Genomic DNA, 19769 nt, shown 5'->3' on the forward strand with positions numbered 1-19769 from the left:
TTTTCCTCTACTTGCGACCTATCCCTTTTATATTAGTCCATTTTTACACTGCTGATAAAGACATACCCAAGACTGGGTAATTTATAAAGAAAAAGAGGTTTAATGGATTCACAGTCCCACGTGGCTAGGGAGGCCTCACAATCATGGTGAAAGGCAAAAGGCACGTCTTACATGATGGCAGACAAGAGAGAATATGAGAGCCAAGTGGAAAGGGAAACCCCTTATAAAAACATCAGATCTTATGAGACTTATTCACTACCACAAGAACAGCATACAGGAACTGCCCCATGATTCAATTATCTCCCATAAGGTCTGGGTCCCTCCCACAACACATGGGAATTATGGGGACTACAATTCAAGACGAGATTTGGGTGGGGACACAGCCAAACCATATCACGTCTTTTTCACCAATGTCACCCAAAATTTCCATGGGGGAATCACCCTCCCTCATTTGTATGTCATTGAAAGAGGTAAGCATATGACTTGGGCCTGGACAGGTAGCTTGTCTCATCCCTTTGGCCAAAAAAAAATTGGTTTGGGAAGGAACAGTCCCTGTAATTTCCACTAGGTTCAAACTTTTGCTAGGCAAAAGAATGCATTTCTTTCCAGGGGTTCTGAGGCTTGGTAAATGAAATCTTCCAGCCCTCCCCTCCCCACTCCCGAGGGGCAGCTGCTAATGGTTAAAATGTGAACCTGTAGCGGTTGCTGGCACCAGTGTACCACTACCAAGGCAGAGCCTGCCTGTGGGTGGTGTCAACTCAGATGAAAGTGTGGCTGAGGGAGGGACATAGCGAATATGAGCCCTGGCACTACAATTTGAGCTCCCGCATCTGGCCATGCATCAGGACTACCTGTCTCTGGAATTTTAATTCTGTCAGTCAAAAATTCCCTTTTGCATTCAGTACAGTTTGATTTGGATTTCTGTCACTTGCAATCAAGAGTCCTCACTACTACACAGTCTCATTTGATGGCAGGAGGATATAATTCATGTATTATTTTAAAGGGGGAAACTGAAATTTACAATAATTAAATAACGTTACCAATCTTACCCAGATAATAGAAACAGAATTTGAATTCATGCCTTCCCACTTCAGAGCTCGTATACTCTGCTATATATGACCCTCACATAGACACAGAATTAATAGGCATCTTTGACAGATGAAACAATTGAGCCTTCATGACTAAAACATGGAATAGCATTTCTGGAGGCAAAGCATTAGTGTCATCTGGCCTTGTGAAGCAACACAGGCACCTAATAAGCCCATGTCAAGCTTTATTTCTTTCCTGGGAGTTTGAAGTATCTTAAGGAGATAAGATTTACAGACTTCATGGGGTGAGGAAACAAAACTGTAACTCTCATCATTTTGTTCTTTCAGACTCTCCCAAATCTTTGACACAGTCTCCTTACACACTTCCCTGCTGAAAAACTGCATTTTCAAATGGCCAATTACAATCACCACCACTAACTTTTAAAAATTGAGATATAATTTACATGCCATGCACCTCACTTTTCAAAATGTACAAATTAATGGTTTTAATATAATCATGAGGTTATGCAACTAAGTCCAGAATATTTTCATCAGCTCCAAAATAAATTCATACCCAATAGGAGTCATTCCCCTCCTTCCTCTATTCCTTACTTGGATAGCCATCAGCTCCAGGCTCCAGGCCAAGGAAGGCATTTAAGCCCTAACCCTTCATCAGGTCCTGTGCCTATCAAATGTCCTTCCATCTCTATGGTCTCCAACCCTCTCAGAACCCAGAAACCTCTTTGCTTCAGGAAACACAAAGGCCATCAAAGACTCCTCATCTTCCATTTGCCTCTCAAAGTACCAAGCATCCATGCCTTCCCCTCTTTGATATTCATCCCCTCAGTCTGTATAGATCAGAAAGCACAAGTTGGTAACCTATAAGTGAAACCTACAGAAATATGCTTTCAGCTTGCACAATTTTATGGTTTTTTTTCATGGACTTAACATTTTAAAACTAGAAATTTTCACATAAAAATATAGATTCCCATTTGTATTAAAAACTGGAAAGATCTGGGAGCCAGCCTATGTGCTAACATGGGAATGCCCTTTTAGAATGGGATACTCCAGGCTGGTCCTCCACAGTCCTCCCCAATCTCCTCTGCATTGCACTGACCCTGTATCTCTCACAGAAATATTTGTGTTTTTGACTCTGGTCTATACTTGCAATGACAGATGCTGCTATGTGTTCACTACACCATGTCCCTTTCCTGTTTGGGCACAAAGCTAGGCTACATGTTCCCAGACTCCCTTGCAGTTAGATGAGAGCCATGGGACTAAATTCTAGATGACAGAATGAGGGCAGGAGTGATGTTCACCCCACGTGGCCTTGGTCCATAAAAACTTGTGGAATCTTCCATGCCCTCTTTCATCTATTGGCCAGATATAAAGGTCCCCGGATAGGCAGAAAATGGTGGGGATTCAAGACAAACTGGAGCCCTGTGCAGTAGTGTGTATCTGTGGCTGCAGTGCTTGGAAGACTGAGGTTGGTGAATCCGGGAGTTTGAGTCCAGTCTGGGCCACATAGTGAGTCCCTGTCTCTTAAAAGAAATGAGGAAGAAGAAGGAGAAGGAGAAGGAGGAGGAGGAGGAGGAGAAGGAGAAGGAGAAGGAGAAGGAGAAGGAGAAGAAGAAGAAGAAGAAGAAGAAGAAGAAGAAGAAGAAGAAGAAGAAGAAGAAGAAGAAGAAGAAGGAGGAGGAGGAGGAGGAGGAGGAGGAGGAGGAGGAGGAGGAGGAGGAGGAGGAGGAGGAGGAGGGTGGGGGGAAGTAGGTGGAGGAGAAGGAAGAGGGAGGAAGAAGGAAGAAAGAGGAAGAGGAGGAGAAGGGAGTAAAAAAGGAGGAGGAGGGAGGAAGAGGAAGGAGGAGAAGGGAGGAAGAGGAAGAAAGAAGGAAGAAGGAAAGAGTAGGAGAAGGAGGTAGGAGGGAAGAAGAAAGAAGGAAGAAGGAAAGAGTAGGAGAAGGAGGTAGGAGGGAAGAAGAAAGAAGAAAGGAAGGAGCAGAAGCGGAAGCAGCAGCCTGAGTCTGGCAGAGCAGAACAGAGTTCCTGTATTGACTGCATTTGAATTGTGAGGTGAGGAAGAATAACTTGGTTTTGTGTTAAGTCACTGAAACCTTTGAGGTGCTTGCTACAGCCTTTAACCTATTTGACAAATACACCTTCCAAGCCACAATCCTATATTGGGGTCATCTTTTGGGTGGGATGGTTCTCCACTTTTTCTCTGCAACATCCAAAATCTATTTCCAATACCCACCCAAACTCTGAAAACAGAATCTATGTCCTCCAGAGGGAGATAGAAAAAAAATTTTCATTCTTTTGGTACTCTGTGTTTTCATTTGTTTCTGACAAGAGCCCTTTTAGGAAGGGACTACCCCCCATTTCAAAGGTAAGAACAACGAAGCTCAGAAAGGTTTTGCAACTTGTCTAAAATCACACATCCAGCTGGTCTTTTGCAGAGCCTGGTCTACCTGTGCTAGCCTGCCTGTCCTGAGCATCCTTCCGGAGACCAGCACACTAATTTACAATGTGATTATGAAACAGCTGCAGCTATACAATGTGCTGCTGCCACTTCAGACCAAATATGGGACTTTTTAAATGGGATCTATCGTACCTTCATTGGAAAAATAACTAATAATCTTATTCCATTAATAGAGCAGGACGGCGTTGGGGGAAGCCATATTGTGGCAGGGAAGTCTGTTGGGACTCTTCTCTGTGTCCTGCCTGGGCCCTTCAGGGGCACCCCTTGCCCATGACAACAATGCACTTCACCAGGGATTAGTGTCAGCATTCAGATCCTATCACAGGCTCACTCCAGAGTATTTCTAAACATAGCTCTCCAAGTGTTCTAATTTCAAATACCATGTGATCTGGCTTCAAAATTATTTCCTTATCTCTAAAATGGAGACACAAGACTGCAGTGAGGAACAAATCGAATGTAACAGTGCATTAGTTATTGATTGAGGCATAACAAATCACTCTGAAATTTAGTGGCCTAAAATATTTATTTCTTCTTTTAGCTTTTCAGTGAGTCAGGACTCCAGGTATGGTTAAGCTTAGTCCTCTGGCTCTGGGGATTTCATAAGGCTGCAATCAAAATATGGGCTGAAGCTACCATCATCGGAAGGCTCTCTTAGGAAAGCCCTGTTTCCTAGCTCATTCCCACAGTTGTGGGAAGAATTCAGTTCCACTCAGTCTGTGAGAGACAAGCCTTAGTTCCTCATGAGCTAATGCCTGGAGCGCTCACTCAGTTCCTTGCCACATCGGCCCGTGCACAGAGCATCTCACAGCATGCCCGTTAGATTCATCAGAGCAAAAAAGCCAAAAAGAGCCAGAGAGAAGACAGAAATTATGAGATTGTAACTCAATCTCATAAGTGACATTCTATCACTTTTGCCATATTCTAGTTGTTAGAGACAAATCACTAAGTCTAGCCCACATTCAAAGGGAGATTATACAAGAGTATGGATACCAGTGGGTGGGGATCACCGTAAGCCCTCTTAGAAACTGCCTACCACACTGTGCAAATACATTATTCTCAGGCACCCAATAAATGGCAATAGTAATTACTATTACTGTTATTATTGATGATGATGATGATAAAAATATTATAAGACAACAGGTATTTTTGAACCCAGCCAGATTACCTGGGTTAAAATCTCTCCTTAGTCCATCCCGGCTAACACGGTGAAGCCCTGTCTCTACTAAAAATACAAAAGAATTAGCCAGGCATGGTGGTGGGTGCCTGTAGTCCCAGCTACTCAGGAGGCTGAGACAGGAGAATGATGTTAACCCAGGAGGCGGAGCTTACAGTGACCGAGATTGCACCACTGCACTCCAGCCTGGGTGACAGAGTGAGACTGTTTCAAAAAAAAAAAAAAGAAAACAATTCTCCTTAGTTTCTCATTTGCTATGTGACTTCAAACAAGTTACATAACCTCTCTCTCTCAGTTCCTCATTTGTAAAATTGAGGTAATAATAGGCTTTATCTCATAGGTTTCTTGTAAAGGTTAAATGTAGCTTAAAACTAAATCATGGTAAACATTTAATATATATTAGTGAACACTGAGATTACTAATTTTGTTATTTCTCTGCCTCTTGCTTAGGCAGCTCAGTTGATCAACTATTGTCACAATAATGCTGCAGAACAAACACCCTCAAAATCTCAGGGCATAAAATCATGACTATTTATTTCTTGCTCATGGAGCATCTCAGGTCCTGTGTCTCTCATCCTCCTATTGGAACCTGTAGTCAACCAGGACATGTTTTTCTCCTGACAATGGTAGAAACCCATGAGACAAGCCCCACTGCAAAATCTCACTTCAAGCCCTTGTTGGAGTCACATCTGCCAACAACCCAAACTAAGTCACATGACCAAACTCAAAACCAAGTGTGAAATATATGCTTCCTGTTGGAGAAAGTGCAGTTATATGGGTTTTAGGGAGTGGGATATGGATAGGAAGGATGTGAAACATTGGGGCCAGCAGTTCAATCTTCTATATATACTTGTCTTACACTTTTAGAAGAGAATGGTAGAAGTAATAATGTCTGAAACGTGGTAGTGGAGAACAGAGAGTTAGAGGGAAATAAACATATGCCAAGTATTTGCTAAGCTGAACACTATCTAGGTTTATTTCAGCATCACAACTCCTTACCTGTGTATATAGTTGACCCTTGACTGATTTTTTTAAAATGAAACATACAAACTTTATTAAACAAAAGTAGCAGGTAAAGTCGAACAGGCACTTACATTAAGAGAAAAACTGACAGGAAGAACTTTTATCTTAAACATCTTACAGTAACCTACTTGCAGTTGTATTTAACTTGCAGTTGTATTTAACTACTGCAGTTGCATTTAAGCTACAGCACTTTACTTGTCTCTTGTCATTTAACCTTTACGAGAACCCTATGACATAAAGCCTATTATTACCTCATTTTTACCAATGAGGAACTGAGCTCTGTTGCTATGAAGAATACAGCTCATGCACAGGTATGGATGAGAGATTTGTACATTTCTTGAGTATTCACTGAATACTACCTTACATACATAGGTACATTAAATTTGAAAAAGATTTGACGATTCCCAGATAAACTTCATTTTTGTTGATTTTTTTGAAGAGATTGTCTAAAGAGAAGAATATGTGGTTCTGGCTCATGAATCATGTCATGAACCCAACCTAGACTCTGTTGGACACCAAGTCTCCTCCACTCCTCTTCAGATGTCAGATGAGTCAGATGAGTCATAAGATAGGTCGACCCTTGATCAATTGTATACACAGATAAGGAGCTGCGATGCTGAAATGATACCATTCACAGGGGATGGGATCTAAGACCTCCAAGGATACCAATCCACGGATGCTCAAGACCATTATATAAAATAATATAGTATTTACATGTAACCTACACACATCCCCTGTTATACTTTATCATCTCTAGATTACTTATGATACCTTATATGGTGTAAACACTGTATAAATCATTGTTATACTGTATTGATTTTTATTTGTATCTTTTTTGATTTTTTGTTTATTTTTTTGGATATTTTCGATCTGTGGTTGAATCTGGGGATGTGGAACCCACAGATATGGAAGGTCAACTGTACTATCTTCATTGTTTAATTCAAGAAACTGAGGCATAGAACATTGCCTGTGGCTTGCCTGAATCTAGTTTTCTTCTTAACACCCCACCCACTGCTGTGGGATGCTTGACCATGTATAGATATGGTCACTGGGAAGGGAACTTGGGGCTGGGACTGGCCTTCACAAGGCAACTGGTCTTGATCACCACTACATGAGGAAGGTCTTTATTTCTAGATGGCCACAGTTTTAACAGTTAGAGGGAAGATCAGAGATTACCATCCACCCCTCTCATTAGCTAAAGAAACTGAATGTCAGAGAACAGAAGGCACCAAATGAATGGGTGGTAAAACCAGGATTGGAAACTCATCTCTGGAGCTCCAGGGCTTTTTCCAGTTTCTCCAACTACTCCTCAGTGTAGGGCTCTAATCCCTGTCTAAATGCAAATTTCCCTGGGAAGAGGGCTTCATCTGACCTTTGTATTGAATGTGATTAACAGTGGAAAGCAGAGTCTGCAAATATTTAAGTACCTGAGGAATAAAGATTAGCCCCAGAAAAGATACGACTCTGCCCACCTCCTGCTGAACCTTGTTACTGTAAGTGACTATGCAAAGACCTTAATCAGCGCTCAGGTACAGATGTGACCACGGCTTCATCTAAGTTAACTATAGAAGGGGAGCTCTAGAGGTACCATAGAGATCCTCTCCTAAGGAACAGAGATTTAAAAGGCTTGTCTGGAGTCGCACCACAAATCAGAGACAAAAGAAAGATTAACTTTCATTTCTATGATCTTCAGGGCAATGTCATGTCTCTATACCCAGTCAGGCAGTATTTGGACCACTCTTTCCCAAGTGCGCAATACAGTCGCTGTCCTGCTTGTTGAACCTGTAGACGACGTTTATCTCCAAATGAACCTTTAAAAGCAACATGTGTTCTTAAAAAGGGAGTGGGTGAAAGAATCTACTTAAGACTCACAACCTTAATAGTCATTGATGTTTTTTTCTCCCAATTTAATTACATTGCAGGACATATTTGGCTAAGACACAGCTACTTACGATGTCTACATAAATAACATGATCAGGTAAGTTTCAGTTCACTCTTCTCTTGATTCTACTTTTACTTCTAGATTAATATTACTTTTCAGCCAGTCTCAGTGGCTCATGCCTGTAATCTCAGCATTTTGGGAGACCGAGGTGGGCGGATCACTTGAGGCCGGGAGCTGGAGATCAGCCTGGCCAACATGACAAAACTCCATCTCTACTGAAAATACAAAAAATTAGCCAGACGTGGTGGTACACAGCTGTAATCCCAGCTACTCGGGAGGATGAGGCACAATAATCACTTGAACCTGGGAAGGCAGAGATGGCTGTGAGCCGAGATCATGCCACTCCACCCCAGCCAGAGCAACAGAGCAAAGCTGTCCAAAAAAAAAGAAGAAGAAGAAGAAGAAGAATATAACTTTTCCTGTCTCATTTGTAATGTGATAGCAAAGTAAGTGACAAGGTTTAATTGTCTCTGGAAGAAAAGCTTTTAAAAATGTATTCTGTAATACGCAACATATTTAGAGCTTACGATAAGCAATTTCTCTCAGGAGGAAGTTTTTCAAGGAAAAAAAAGTGACTCTAAAAGTAATTTCAGCAGCAAAGTAGATTAAATATCCACCATATTAGTCACAGAGCATTAGATGGAATTGAATTGACTGAGCAGAGGTCAAAGAGTGGCTGAAGTTTTTAGCCCACCAGAGGAGCAATAAAATCCAACCATACTTAAAATCATTAACTTTAAACCCTTTGATATGAGATCCAAAACCTCAGTGCTCATACTAGGAACTTCCAAATGCCATGCCTGGTAAAAGAATAAATCCCTTCAAAAGATCTACATTTCATGAAATACTTTAAGGGGAGTAGAAAGCAACAGAAAGAAACTGGAATTTCCAGGTTTCTCTAAAAAATCTCCAAAAATATATTACTGCAAGGCTTATTAAACAAACTTCTGTTCCACCTTCCAAAACATTCTCAGGCCAGTGTGCTCCAACTGAACGTAATCTGTCAAAGACTTAAAGTTGATTTCTAGAAAGAAAGGCAAACCTCATGGGTGTGACCTTTCTCCTTTCCCTTCCCTCCTCTCAGCCCTAGCAAAGGTCTGAATCCTCATGGCCACCCTTCTGGGAGGTCCTGAACTCATACCTGAGGGGCAGTGACTTCAGAGTTCTTTGGTTTTGTTGTACTGTTTTATTTGTAACAACATCAAACTGGCTACAAGTCACCTAAAAAGGCACACTATGTGAGAAATCTAAGACCTATAGTGCCCTTGCACAGTCAAAAGGAAAGTAACTTGAAGTAAGTCTCTGAACTTAGAAGTTGATCAGCAGAGACAACACAAAATTGAAGCAATGACTGGCAAGTAAACATACTGGAGAAAGGGTCTCATATTATCAAGCTAATTCCTAAATAACAGACAGTGAAGGACAAAAGATAAATGCAGCTTTCCTAACCATTAAACAACTTCTCTGTTCTTTCCTCCATTTGAAACTAGTTTGCTCGTCATTGCTAAGTGCACTGAGTTCTGTATCCATTAGTTAACAAAATCAATTTTTGAATATCTATTAAGGGTGCAAGCAGTGTGTCAGTAAATGATGTGATGTCCTCTTTACAGGTGGTTATAGGGAAGAATGAAATGCTGATTTTAGGGGGAAATTTTGCTTTTAATTACCACTGTATTTATAACTAAACTGAAATTGTTTGTTCCTGAGAAAGCAGGTAGTTGATAGAATTTTCTGAGTGCTCAGACTAATGTACCTTTGGAATAATGTTTTAGGAAAAAAAATGTGTGCGGTTGGGCACGGTGGCTCACGACTATCATCCCAGCACTTTGGGGGCCGAGGCGGGTGGATCACTTGAGGCCAGGAGCTCAAGACTTGCCTGGCCAACACGGCAAGACCCCATCTCTACTGGAAAAAAAAAAAAAAAATTAGCCCGACATGGTAGCACATGCCTGTAATCCCAGCTACTCCAGAGGCTAAGGCAGGAGAATTGCTTAAACCTGGGAGGCAGAGGTTGCAGTGAGCCAAGATGGCGCCATTGCACTCCAGCAAAAGAATCTGTCTCGGATTTAAAAAAAAAAAAAAATGTGTCCAATAAAGGCAAATGTATGTGAATTTGAGTGATGAAAACTACAGCATTTTAAAAGACAGTGAGCATTACATTGCTGAGCAGGCAGTAAAAGTTCAACTTTTGACAGCATGAGGAGAAACAGGATTTCCAAACACTAAGAGTTGGATCAGGAACAGACACATCCCCATGTGGGTTTAGCTGCTCTTGCACGGGCCAAAGAACCACCGCTAAGCCGTGAGGTTGGGCAGAACCACGTACGATTAGGAAGCTACTCTGGAATGTGAGAAGCTGTGCTATTATAATTCAATTAAGAAGCATTTATATTGAGAAAGGATAGTCCTATGAAAAGTTAGAAGACCTAAATAAGCCTGTATGTGTAAACAAGCCTGTATGTATGTGTCTGTGTATGCATTTATGACATATATGGCATCTGTGAGGGATTTTCTAAAACTTTAGCAGGAAGCCAGGCGCCGTGGCTCACTCCTGAAATTCCAGCACTTTGGGAGGCCAAGGCAGGCGGATCACCTGAGGTTAGGAGTTCAAGACCACCCTGGCCAACACAGTGAAACTCCGTCTCTACTAAGAATACAAAAATCAGCCGGGCATGGTGACTGTAGTCCCAGCTACTCGGGAGGCTGAGGCAGAACTACTTGAACCTGGGAGGTGGGGGCTGCAGTGAGCCAAGATAGCACCACTGCACTCCAGCCTGGGCAACACAGTGAGACTCTGTCTCAAAAAAATAAATAAAATAAAACTTTAGTAGGAGAGCTTTAGGAAGGGAATTGCATAGATTATTCACCACTCATTGACTGTGTGAGTTTGTACAACCGGCTTCACTTTCTTCTGCCTCATTTTATGTGTCTGTTAGATACAGGTCATAGTAACAGTTCTGATATTATGTGGTTATTGCAAAGATTCACTGAATTAATACATGTAGGCATTAGAACAATACTTGGTAAATACAAAGCACTTAAATATTTGCTTTTATTATGTTTTTTTCTTAGTAAGTACTGAATACACATGGTACACAATTTAAAAGGTATGAATTGATACATGGTGAAAAATAAGTTAGCTTTCTATCACTATCCCCTGGACTCTCAGTTCTCTTCCCTCAGGCAGTCATGGTTACCAGATTTTCATGTAAACTTTTAGAGATATTGTATACATGTAATACGTGCATGTCTATACTTTAAAGAAAATCAATGGTGGAATACTCTGAACATCATTCTGCACTTTGCTTATTTCACTTAATATCCATTTTGAAGATATTTTCATATCAGTTCTTATAGGAAAAGACCTGCTCACTTCCATAGCAATATATGGCATTTTATTAAATATAAGTGCCCTGATTTATTAAGCAGTTCCCTTTGGATATACATGTAGATTGTTTCAATCTTTTGCTGTCATAAACAGTGTTTCAGTGTGCCCATGTAAATAGACATCGTTGTGCATATGTATGTTTATATCTGTAGGAAAAATGCCTACAAGTGAAATTACTGGGTCAAAGAATATGTACATGCCTGATCTTGACAAAATTGTTCAACTGTCTGAAAGGAGATCTTCAGATGTGCATGATACTTTGTCCAGTTAAATTACATTGCAAACAAAAGATATTTCATGTCATAACTGTTTTGAGAGTTGGAGTCTTATTCTGTCACCTAGGCTAGAGTACAGTAGCACAAACATAGCTCACTGCATCTTCGACCTCCTTGGCTCAAGTCATCCTCCCCCTGCAGCCTCCTAAGTAGCTGTGACTGCAGTCATGCACCACCATGCATGGCTAACTTTTAAATTTTTGGTAGAGATTGGGGTCTCACTATGTTGCCCAGACTGGTCTCAAACTCATGGCCTCAAGCAATCCTCCTGCCCCAACCTCTAGAGTCAGTGGGATTACAGGTGTGAACCACTGTACCTCGCCTCGTATAATAATTTTTAAAGGAAGAAATCTATCTGCCATCCAATATCACTTGATGTAAAATGCCTTATAATTTTAAAAAGATTATTTGTAATTATTTTTACCAAGTCATCTTCTCCTCCAGAAGTTATACAGCTAATGAAGTAAGTTTGCTCAGTCTGGATACCTATGGTAGATTGTGTGTCTGTAAAATTTACCCTGATTACATTATAAAAATAGAATTTAGGGCTGGAAGTCAACAGAGAAATTATTTCTCCAATCCTCTCATCTGACAGATGAGAACTTAAGGGACACCTGGTTTAGGTTATGTACCCATGGTGAGATGTGGCACCAGTGGCAGGAAAAGGCCTAGAAGTCGGGGGCCCTCATTCAGGGTCAGGCCTCCCTCTTCACACTTGATTGTCTCTTCCCATATTTTAGAATCTGGATACCTCATGAAGCCCAAATCAGAAGACAAGAAGTAACATTCAAACTTATATAAGAGTAATTTTTTATAATTAGGCAGGGATTAGGGGTGGCAATGGTGGGTAAAGACTGCAATTCACATATCTATGTGTCTAACTGGGATAGCGAGGAAATAAATAAAGTCCTCTGAAAATTATGTCTAACAACAAATATTGAGGACATCAACAGTTGTGTCAATAAAATCAACACTTCTATAGTTCTTCTCTGATGAGGTACGCAAAAATATCTCTTTATGTCTTTTATATCTTTAGACATACGAAATGTTTCATTTCCAGAGAGGTTGTACATATAGTTTTCTGAAGAATAAAATATTTTTCTTGAGCAAAATTCAGTGAAATGAATGTAATAGCACTTAATACATAAGCTAAAGCTTATTTCATAGGTAGCAAAAAACCAAATTCTCCCCTCAAATTCAGAAGTTCTCCCTCAAAATATAACTCCCTTTGAGGTGCACTTTCTCAGAAGGCAGTCAACAGTAGTCAAATATTTGTACAGCACCCATTTTAACGTTCCACATAGAAGATGACAGGCTGGGAGAATTAACTGTAAATCAAGAAACTGGTTTTTAGCATTAACATCAAAAACATGAATATCATCTTTTTATTATAAATAAGTAATTGTATTTAAAATTAGACTCGTTTACATAACATAAATTCATATCTGATGAAAGGAAAAACATAAATAATCAAAACACTCCACAGCATCCCTTAAGAGAGGCTGAAGAACAGTGTTTAAGAAATACTATCTGTGACTTCCATAATGAGACAGCAGCATCATTTTGTTTCCTACGATACAAGATTCTCCATAGAACATCTTTTATTTACCCCATACATAAAACACCAAAGCTAAAAGTTGACGTGGCCTCACATAAAATTAGCTCTGCTACAAATCCCAAACCATGTACATAGAGTGACTAATTATTTCCCTGCTTATTTGGCTGGTATCATTAGAGTACATCTCATTTTACTGTTTTTGTATGTGCTTTTACATGTTTCTCCAATTTGATATTATCTGTTACAAACAGTCAGCTACTTACCGGCTGCTTCCAAAGTATTTTATAACAAGCCCAGGCGGGTGCTTAATGAGCCTATTACAAGAGCTGCAGGGAGAAGAGGCTTTTGTGAGCCCCTTTCTGCCTGTCCCCTTTTGAGTTTATAAGGTGGGAGAAAGCTGTCGAGAGCAGAGTTTAAATGAGCCTTTGCTGGCTGATCTACCTGTGAATAGGACTGGTGTGTTTCAGTTAGAAAGTGAGTGGCTCCAGGGAGCATCTTTTAGGGCTTAATTTGGCAGCTGCATAAGCCTCCTGACTGGGTGCTTCCAGAGCCTGGGCCCTTCCAGAGTCTGGACAGATAAATTCTCACCTTCACACCAAGCATAAACTTGAGCAAAAAACTCTTTTCTGGACTCTGATGTCAGTCTGCTTCTTAAAGAACAGGGTCTAGTCCCATAAATTCTACTGGATATAAATGATTAGATTAGACTCAGTGCCATAGTAAAGACTCCTAAGAGCTGAGGTCAGAGCAACCAGCAATTTTATCCTACCTCTGCCCCTTACCAGCTCTGGGACCTTGAGCAAGTTACTTACTAAATCTATTTGTGTTTCAGTTTCCTCATCTGCAAAATAGGCGCGATAATCATGCCTCCCTCAATTGCTTTGAGGATTAAGTGTTGCATGTAAATTACTTACTTTGCACAGGTTTCTTATTGTCTGTGGCTGCTCCCAGTACATAGTGAGTGTTTTCTGTGGGAAGTACAGATTCATATCCTCCTCACTGCCCACCAGAGAGCCAGTAAAAAGAGGGGACACCCAAATGCTTATTTGAATAAAATTTCTAAGTGTGTTAACACACTACAGTTGGTTCAAAAAAAAAAAAAAACTTAACACAAAAAATAGCAATTTTTTATTTAAAAAATTTACAAACCCTTGTATCAAATATTATGTTTATTGCCTAATAATGTATTTTGTTTTATTTTGTTATTTGCTATTGAATTTCTCCAACACTATCATCCCAGTCAGAGCAGGTAGCCCAGCCCTTTGTATTTTTGTATTTCTCTATCCAAAAAGTTTTCTAGAATTGAAAGTAGATATTCAAGGACTCTTTCTGTATTTTGCGAAATATTAAACAAGGCTGGATGTGGTGGCTCATGCCTGTAATCCCAGCACGTTGGGAGGCCGAGGCAGGTGGATCACTTGTGCCCAGTAGTTCGAGATCAGCCTCAAACATAGCAAAACCCTGGGCAACACAGCGAAACCCTGACTCTATGAAAAATACAAAAATTCACCAGGCATGGTAGCATGCACGTGTAGTCCCAGCTACCCGGGAGGCTGGGGTGAGAGGGTCGCTTGAGCCTGGGAGGCAGAGGTTGCAGTGAGCTGAGATTGCACCACTGCAGTCCAACCTGGGCAACAGAGTGAGACTTTGTTTAAAAAATAATAATAAAAGCTAAACTAGGATACTCACATGGGTGTGTGGTGTGTGTGTACATAGCGTTTGTGTTTCTGTGTGTGTGTTTTACATTGAATTTGGAAGGCTTTAGGCATTCAGTTACTCTCCAGCTACTAAAGCCCCCAGCCCTCTCTTTCCTTTTATACCTAATCCACTTAGTGTATTTATTCTTACCTCTTTGCCCCTAGAGGACTTTGACCCAGCAGTCCTGGAAGCTCACAAAGACACTGTGCTGTGATCCTGGAAAGAAAGGGAAGAGAGAGAAGGCCACGTATGGTGGCTCACACCTGTTATCTCAGCACTTTGGGAGGCCAAAGTAGTAAGATTGCTTGAAGTCAGGAGTTCAAGAAAGGGAAGAGAGGAGCACTGTAGGTGAAGGCTGAGGCAGAGCTTTCTCTGAACTAAAAGAGGCCAGATGTTGGCAACAGGGCCTCTGCGGGAGAAACTGAGCCCTGCACTATGTTCGAAACAGAAGCTCAAAGGGGAAACCCCAGAAAGAAACTCCCAAAGTCACCCCTGATTCTTCCACGTCCCAAACCTGATATAAAAGCCATGAAGCCACTGGACCGAGTGACCATGAGGCAGCAGCCCCTGAGAGTGTCAGAATTCAAGTATGACTTGGTGGCCTGTGATAGATGGCCAGCTGAGGAAGCCTTCCTAATATCTTGGTGCTGTGTCACTCCCCAGGAGCTAGGCCAACTATGGGAATGAAGAGGAAATGGAAAAGAACCCAGAACGCCTGACCACCAACCCAGCAGGATGGCTGCTGGGGTCTTATTAAATTAGTAAAAAAGAAAACAAAAGTGATTTGTCAAGTAAGTCACAGCTCACTTCATCGCTATCTTTTTTACCATGATCTATTTTATGCTGAATTAAAGAAAATAAATGCTACACTGCAATAAGAGAATGTTACAATTATGCTACTATATCTAAAGTAAGCGTGTGTGTTAGAGGCCATTTCAATGTTGAAAATTTTGAGGTTCAGACCTGCTAAGCATTCTCCCTCCTTACAAGTGCTGTCCTCTGGCCCATTAGGGTAGTGGCCTTATTAAACAAGAATATACTTATAACCCAGGCAGGACATGCATTCTGCAGTTGACCATGGGCCTAATTGGAGGCCCCATATGCTTTTGATATATGCCAGCCACAAAAGCATTTGAGTTTTATTATTTTCTTTTTTTATTTAATTTTTTAAAAATTGCTGTGGGTACATAGCAGCTGTATATATTTATGGAGTACGTGAGACGTTTTGATACAGGCATGCAATGTGAAATAAGCACATCAGCATTCTGAGTTTTACATTCAGGATGTAGAAACCCCAGGGGCAATGCTTTCAGATACCCTGACTCCCTATGCTGAATTCCACCTTCACTCCATCTCACTGACTTGGTTTTAACATGAATTTAAAATGCATTCTTTTCCTTCTCTAAGTAAATGAAACTGGTAGGGTTTATTTGAAACAGAAAGTGTTGGTGGAGCACGGTGGCTCAGCACTCGGGGAGGCTGAAGCAGGAGATCACTTGAGCCCAGGAGTTCAAGACCAAGTTGGGCAACATAGGGAGACCCCATTTATATAAAAAATACAAAAACTAGCCAGGCATAGTGGCACCTGCCTATAGTCCCAGCTACTTGGGAGGGTGAGGTGGGAAGATGGCTTGAGCCCAGGAGTGGGAGGCTGCAGTGAGCCATCCACGATCCAGCCTGGGGGACAGGGCGAGACCCTGTCTCAAAGAGAGAGGAACAGAGAGAGAGGGAGAGAGGGAGAGGAAGAAAGAAAAGGTCTTCACAAGTAGCTCAAAAACAACATTTGTCTTCCAATCAATCTCTCCAGTATATTTTGGTGACTAAATATTTTACTCTACTTTTGTCTCCAAATGTGTTTTCCTTCCTTCCTTTCTTCCTTCCTTCCCTCCTTCCTTCTTCTCTCCCTCCCTTCCTCCCTCCCTCCCTCCCTCCCTTCCTCCCTCCCTCCCTCCCTCCCTTCCTCCCTCCCTCCCTTCCTTCCTTCCTTTCTTCCTTCCTTCCATCCTTCCCTTTTTTTTCTTCCCTGAGGAAAGCAATGCTTTATTCATATCTTTGGTCCAACTAATGAAAGCCTCAAAAAATAAAACTATTGCTAATTACCCCTGTGACTTAATGACTGACAACCAACGGGATCCAGACCAGATTCAAGTGTGATTCGCATTGTTGGCTCATGTCTGAACTCTTCACCCTTAGGCTGTATAATACAGTTTGTTACAAGCCACAGACTTTTTCTATTATGCCGAAAGAGCATAATTTCATGTTTTCTGTGTTTCAGTTACGTCACTGCCATTTTTAGGAGAAATTGTGATCCTGTCACCCTTTTCCAGTAGAAGAGATGTGGCCTGCTCACAACGCAGATTCACCTCCAATAGTGACCTCCTGAGCAAAAAGAGAAATCCATTTCCATGTTCATTTGGGCCTTTGGCCTGCCTACTGAGTAGGCCTGCAAGGCTGAAAACCATGCTAATTACATAAGTGATTTAATTTCGATAATGTAAGAGCTGACCATTAGATATCAAACCAGATTTGAGAGGGATTTGCTCTGCTTCATGATGTCAGAATTGTCCACCATTAGGCTGCTTCATGCAGACTTTCTTTTTTTTTTTTACTAGTTGAAAGTATTTATAAATAATTTCAAAGATTAAAAAACATCAAGAAATTTTAAAAGTCAAAAGTATACCAAGGTTCTTGTGTGTAGATAATATACAAACGTAAAATAGAGAGGGTTTGTACCAGACCTTAAAATGTGATTGATTTAGAGGCTCAGGTATGATTAACTTGATTTTTTTATTTTTATTTTTTTTGCTTCTGACACAAACTAATCATAGAAAATGTCTTTTTCCAACCACTGTAGAGTTTAGTTTGGGGTACCTTGTAGAAAATTGATCCCAGCTACTGTGGATATAGTCAAGAAGAGACATCATTTCAAATGTTTGATGTGATCCATTAGGAAAATTCCAAATATTGCCACAGGTTAATCTTACCCTGCGTAGCAAAGTGGTTTCTTTCCTGCAAAGATTAGTATCCTTAAGATTTATTAAATCCTGCATCAACTGTATCTTGTTGTTTTCTATTGCGGTTTATTCAACACCGAGTAGTCTTTCAGGACAGAGACATAAAGATCTGCTGTCTCAGTTCCAAACACACTAATCTCATATCTTTCCATCAGAATTTCTTCTCATATGTTTTATGGAAATGTGGAAATATTCAAAAATAACCAATATTCACTTCATCAGTTTGACATCATGAATGGAAGTCAATAGAAGCGAGGCATCCTTTTCTCTAATAGGACACAGACTTCTGTGTGGTTTGATTTTTGATGACACCAATCACCAAAGCATAACTCTGAAACTGACTCCTACTCATTCTCAATTTGGCATCCTATCCCTACCCCTATAATTCACTTCTCGGGCAGAATTGTGGTCATTTCTAATAGCACCCACAGTTACTTAATTACTAGAGTAATTGGTCACTTGTGTACTCACAATCAGAGGCAAATGCTTGATTTCCACTGCAAACAGCTGGTATTATTTTTTTAGCAGAATTTCTACCTGAAATTAGAAACTGCCACCCAAATCGGAGGTGCAAAAAATGATTTACCTAAAATTTGGGCAGAATCAATTTCTCATTTTGATAATGGGAACTAGTAATTGAGAGAAAATAAATAATGAGCGTTGTTTCTGTGACCTTAAGAAATCTCTGCAGGAAATAATGAAAGACAATTGTACTAGGGATGTGGTGAAGGGCGAGAAAGGAAGAAAGGAAGATATAGAGGAAGGAAAGGAGAGAGACAGACAAATGAAAGAGAGGAGAATCAACAATTCTAGAGAAAAATAATACCACCTTATCAAAATGTGCATGCTACCTTACCAAAGCATGCCTGACTTCTATCATTTAAATCAGAACTGCAAGAATGAGGCTCAATTGATCAATGTCTTTTCCCAGATAACAGAGGAGAATGCTTAATATCCCACTATATTTTTTTTGTTCTTAAAAACTACCACCTCCATGCCTGTAGGCTTTTCTCCCCCTAAAGATGTCGTGGGGCCTGGGGAACCACTTAAAGTTCCTTGCCATGCTTGCCCAAGAAACACAAAGTGTTGGTGAAGTATAAACAGAGAGCGCTTTTTCTTTGACCCACTCTGCAGTGTGATGGGGTAGTGTTGTTAGTTTATGTGAGAGAAAATAGCATAGGCTTTCTGAAAAAAAGTGGAATTGGATTAGGGCCTTTGTGCACGCCTCAATGCTGAGGGGAATTAGCAAGAGTTGTAGGCACTTAAAGGGGCCCTCATGCTGAAGCTTATCCCAGATTTTGCACAATAAACATTTGAATATCAACAGTGTTTTGCAACTTGCAGCACTAATGTATAAACTTCTCTCTTTTGAAACTCCCAAATCCTTCCAAATGTCTGTAACACCCTCTACATAAACATATAGGAGCTAGGGTAGAAAACACCTAGTCAATGATGTAAGTCTGCTTTTAAAAAGATCTTTCTCCTTTTCCATCTTCAGGATCTAGAATGTTTTATAATGGTTCGTTGGTTTAAGGACTTTAGATGCTCTATTTGATTTTAATCATTCCACTTTCTTTCAGGCTTTGCATCCTGATATGGGGGATGGGGAGTGTCCAGGAATGGATAAGGATGTGTGGTTGAGTTTAGAACTGTTTCACCAAGATTTTTGTTTTGTTGTTGTTTTAAATATCGGACTCCTTAAAGAGTCTTGTTTTACAAAGAATCCTTCTGAGGGTTTCAAAAGTAAATTCACCTCTGCAAGGAAAGAATGATTTTGTCTGTTAAAGTCTGCTGACTACCTCTTTGGGAATCCACATATGCGAGCCAGTTCCCACCCTGAAAACTAATCTGATACTCAGTCATCCTAACTGAAGACAGTAGGCTGATTTTGTAGTAAGAGCATCCAACATCAAACAGTTATTTGATGTTCCTGATATTAAGCAAGCTCTATTTTTCTCTTTAAAAATTTCAAACTCCCAAAAGTGAATTCAAAATATTGTAGAGCCTTGACGGAGGCTGAAAGGCATTAATTTCTCTCTTCTGAAATCGATCAGCAGACAGACATACTATTTTGTTTTCTGAGAAGAGGATATTTGCTTTTGGTTGCTGGTATAGCAGAATTCTTCCCTTCAGTTCTTTGTGTAATCCATTATAAAGCAATGGTGTCACTTTATAAGATTTGATGCTCTTAAT

At 40.5% G+C, this 19769-nt stretch overlaps 1 long non-coding RNA gene across 1 annotated transcript; it reads left to right on the forward strand.

Moving 5' to 3' along the window:
* The first annotated feature begins 5973 nt into the window (after positions 1 to 5973).
* On the forward strand, positions 5974 to 17620 carry LOC105479383 (uncharacterized). Its single transcript, XR_985858.2, has 4 exons — positions 5974 to 6012; positions 7624 to 7679; positions 14727 to 15353; positions 16838 to 17620. It is a non-coding gene; the product is annotated as an uncharacterized lncRNA (long non-coding RNA).
* The last annotated feature ends 2149 nt before the right edge of the window (positions 17621 to 19769 follow it).

This window comes from Macaca nemestrina, chromosome 7 (genome assembly GCF_043159975.1).
Source record: "Macaca nemestrina isolate mMacNem1 chromosome 7, mMacNem.hap1, whole genome shotgun sequence".
NCBI classification, from domain to species: Eukaryota; Metazoa; Chordata; class Mammalia; order Primates; family Cercopithecidae; genus Macaca; species Macaca nemestrina.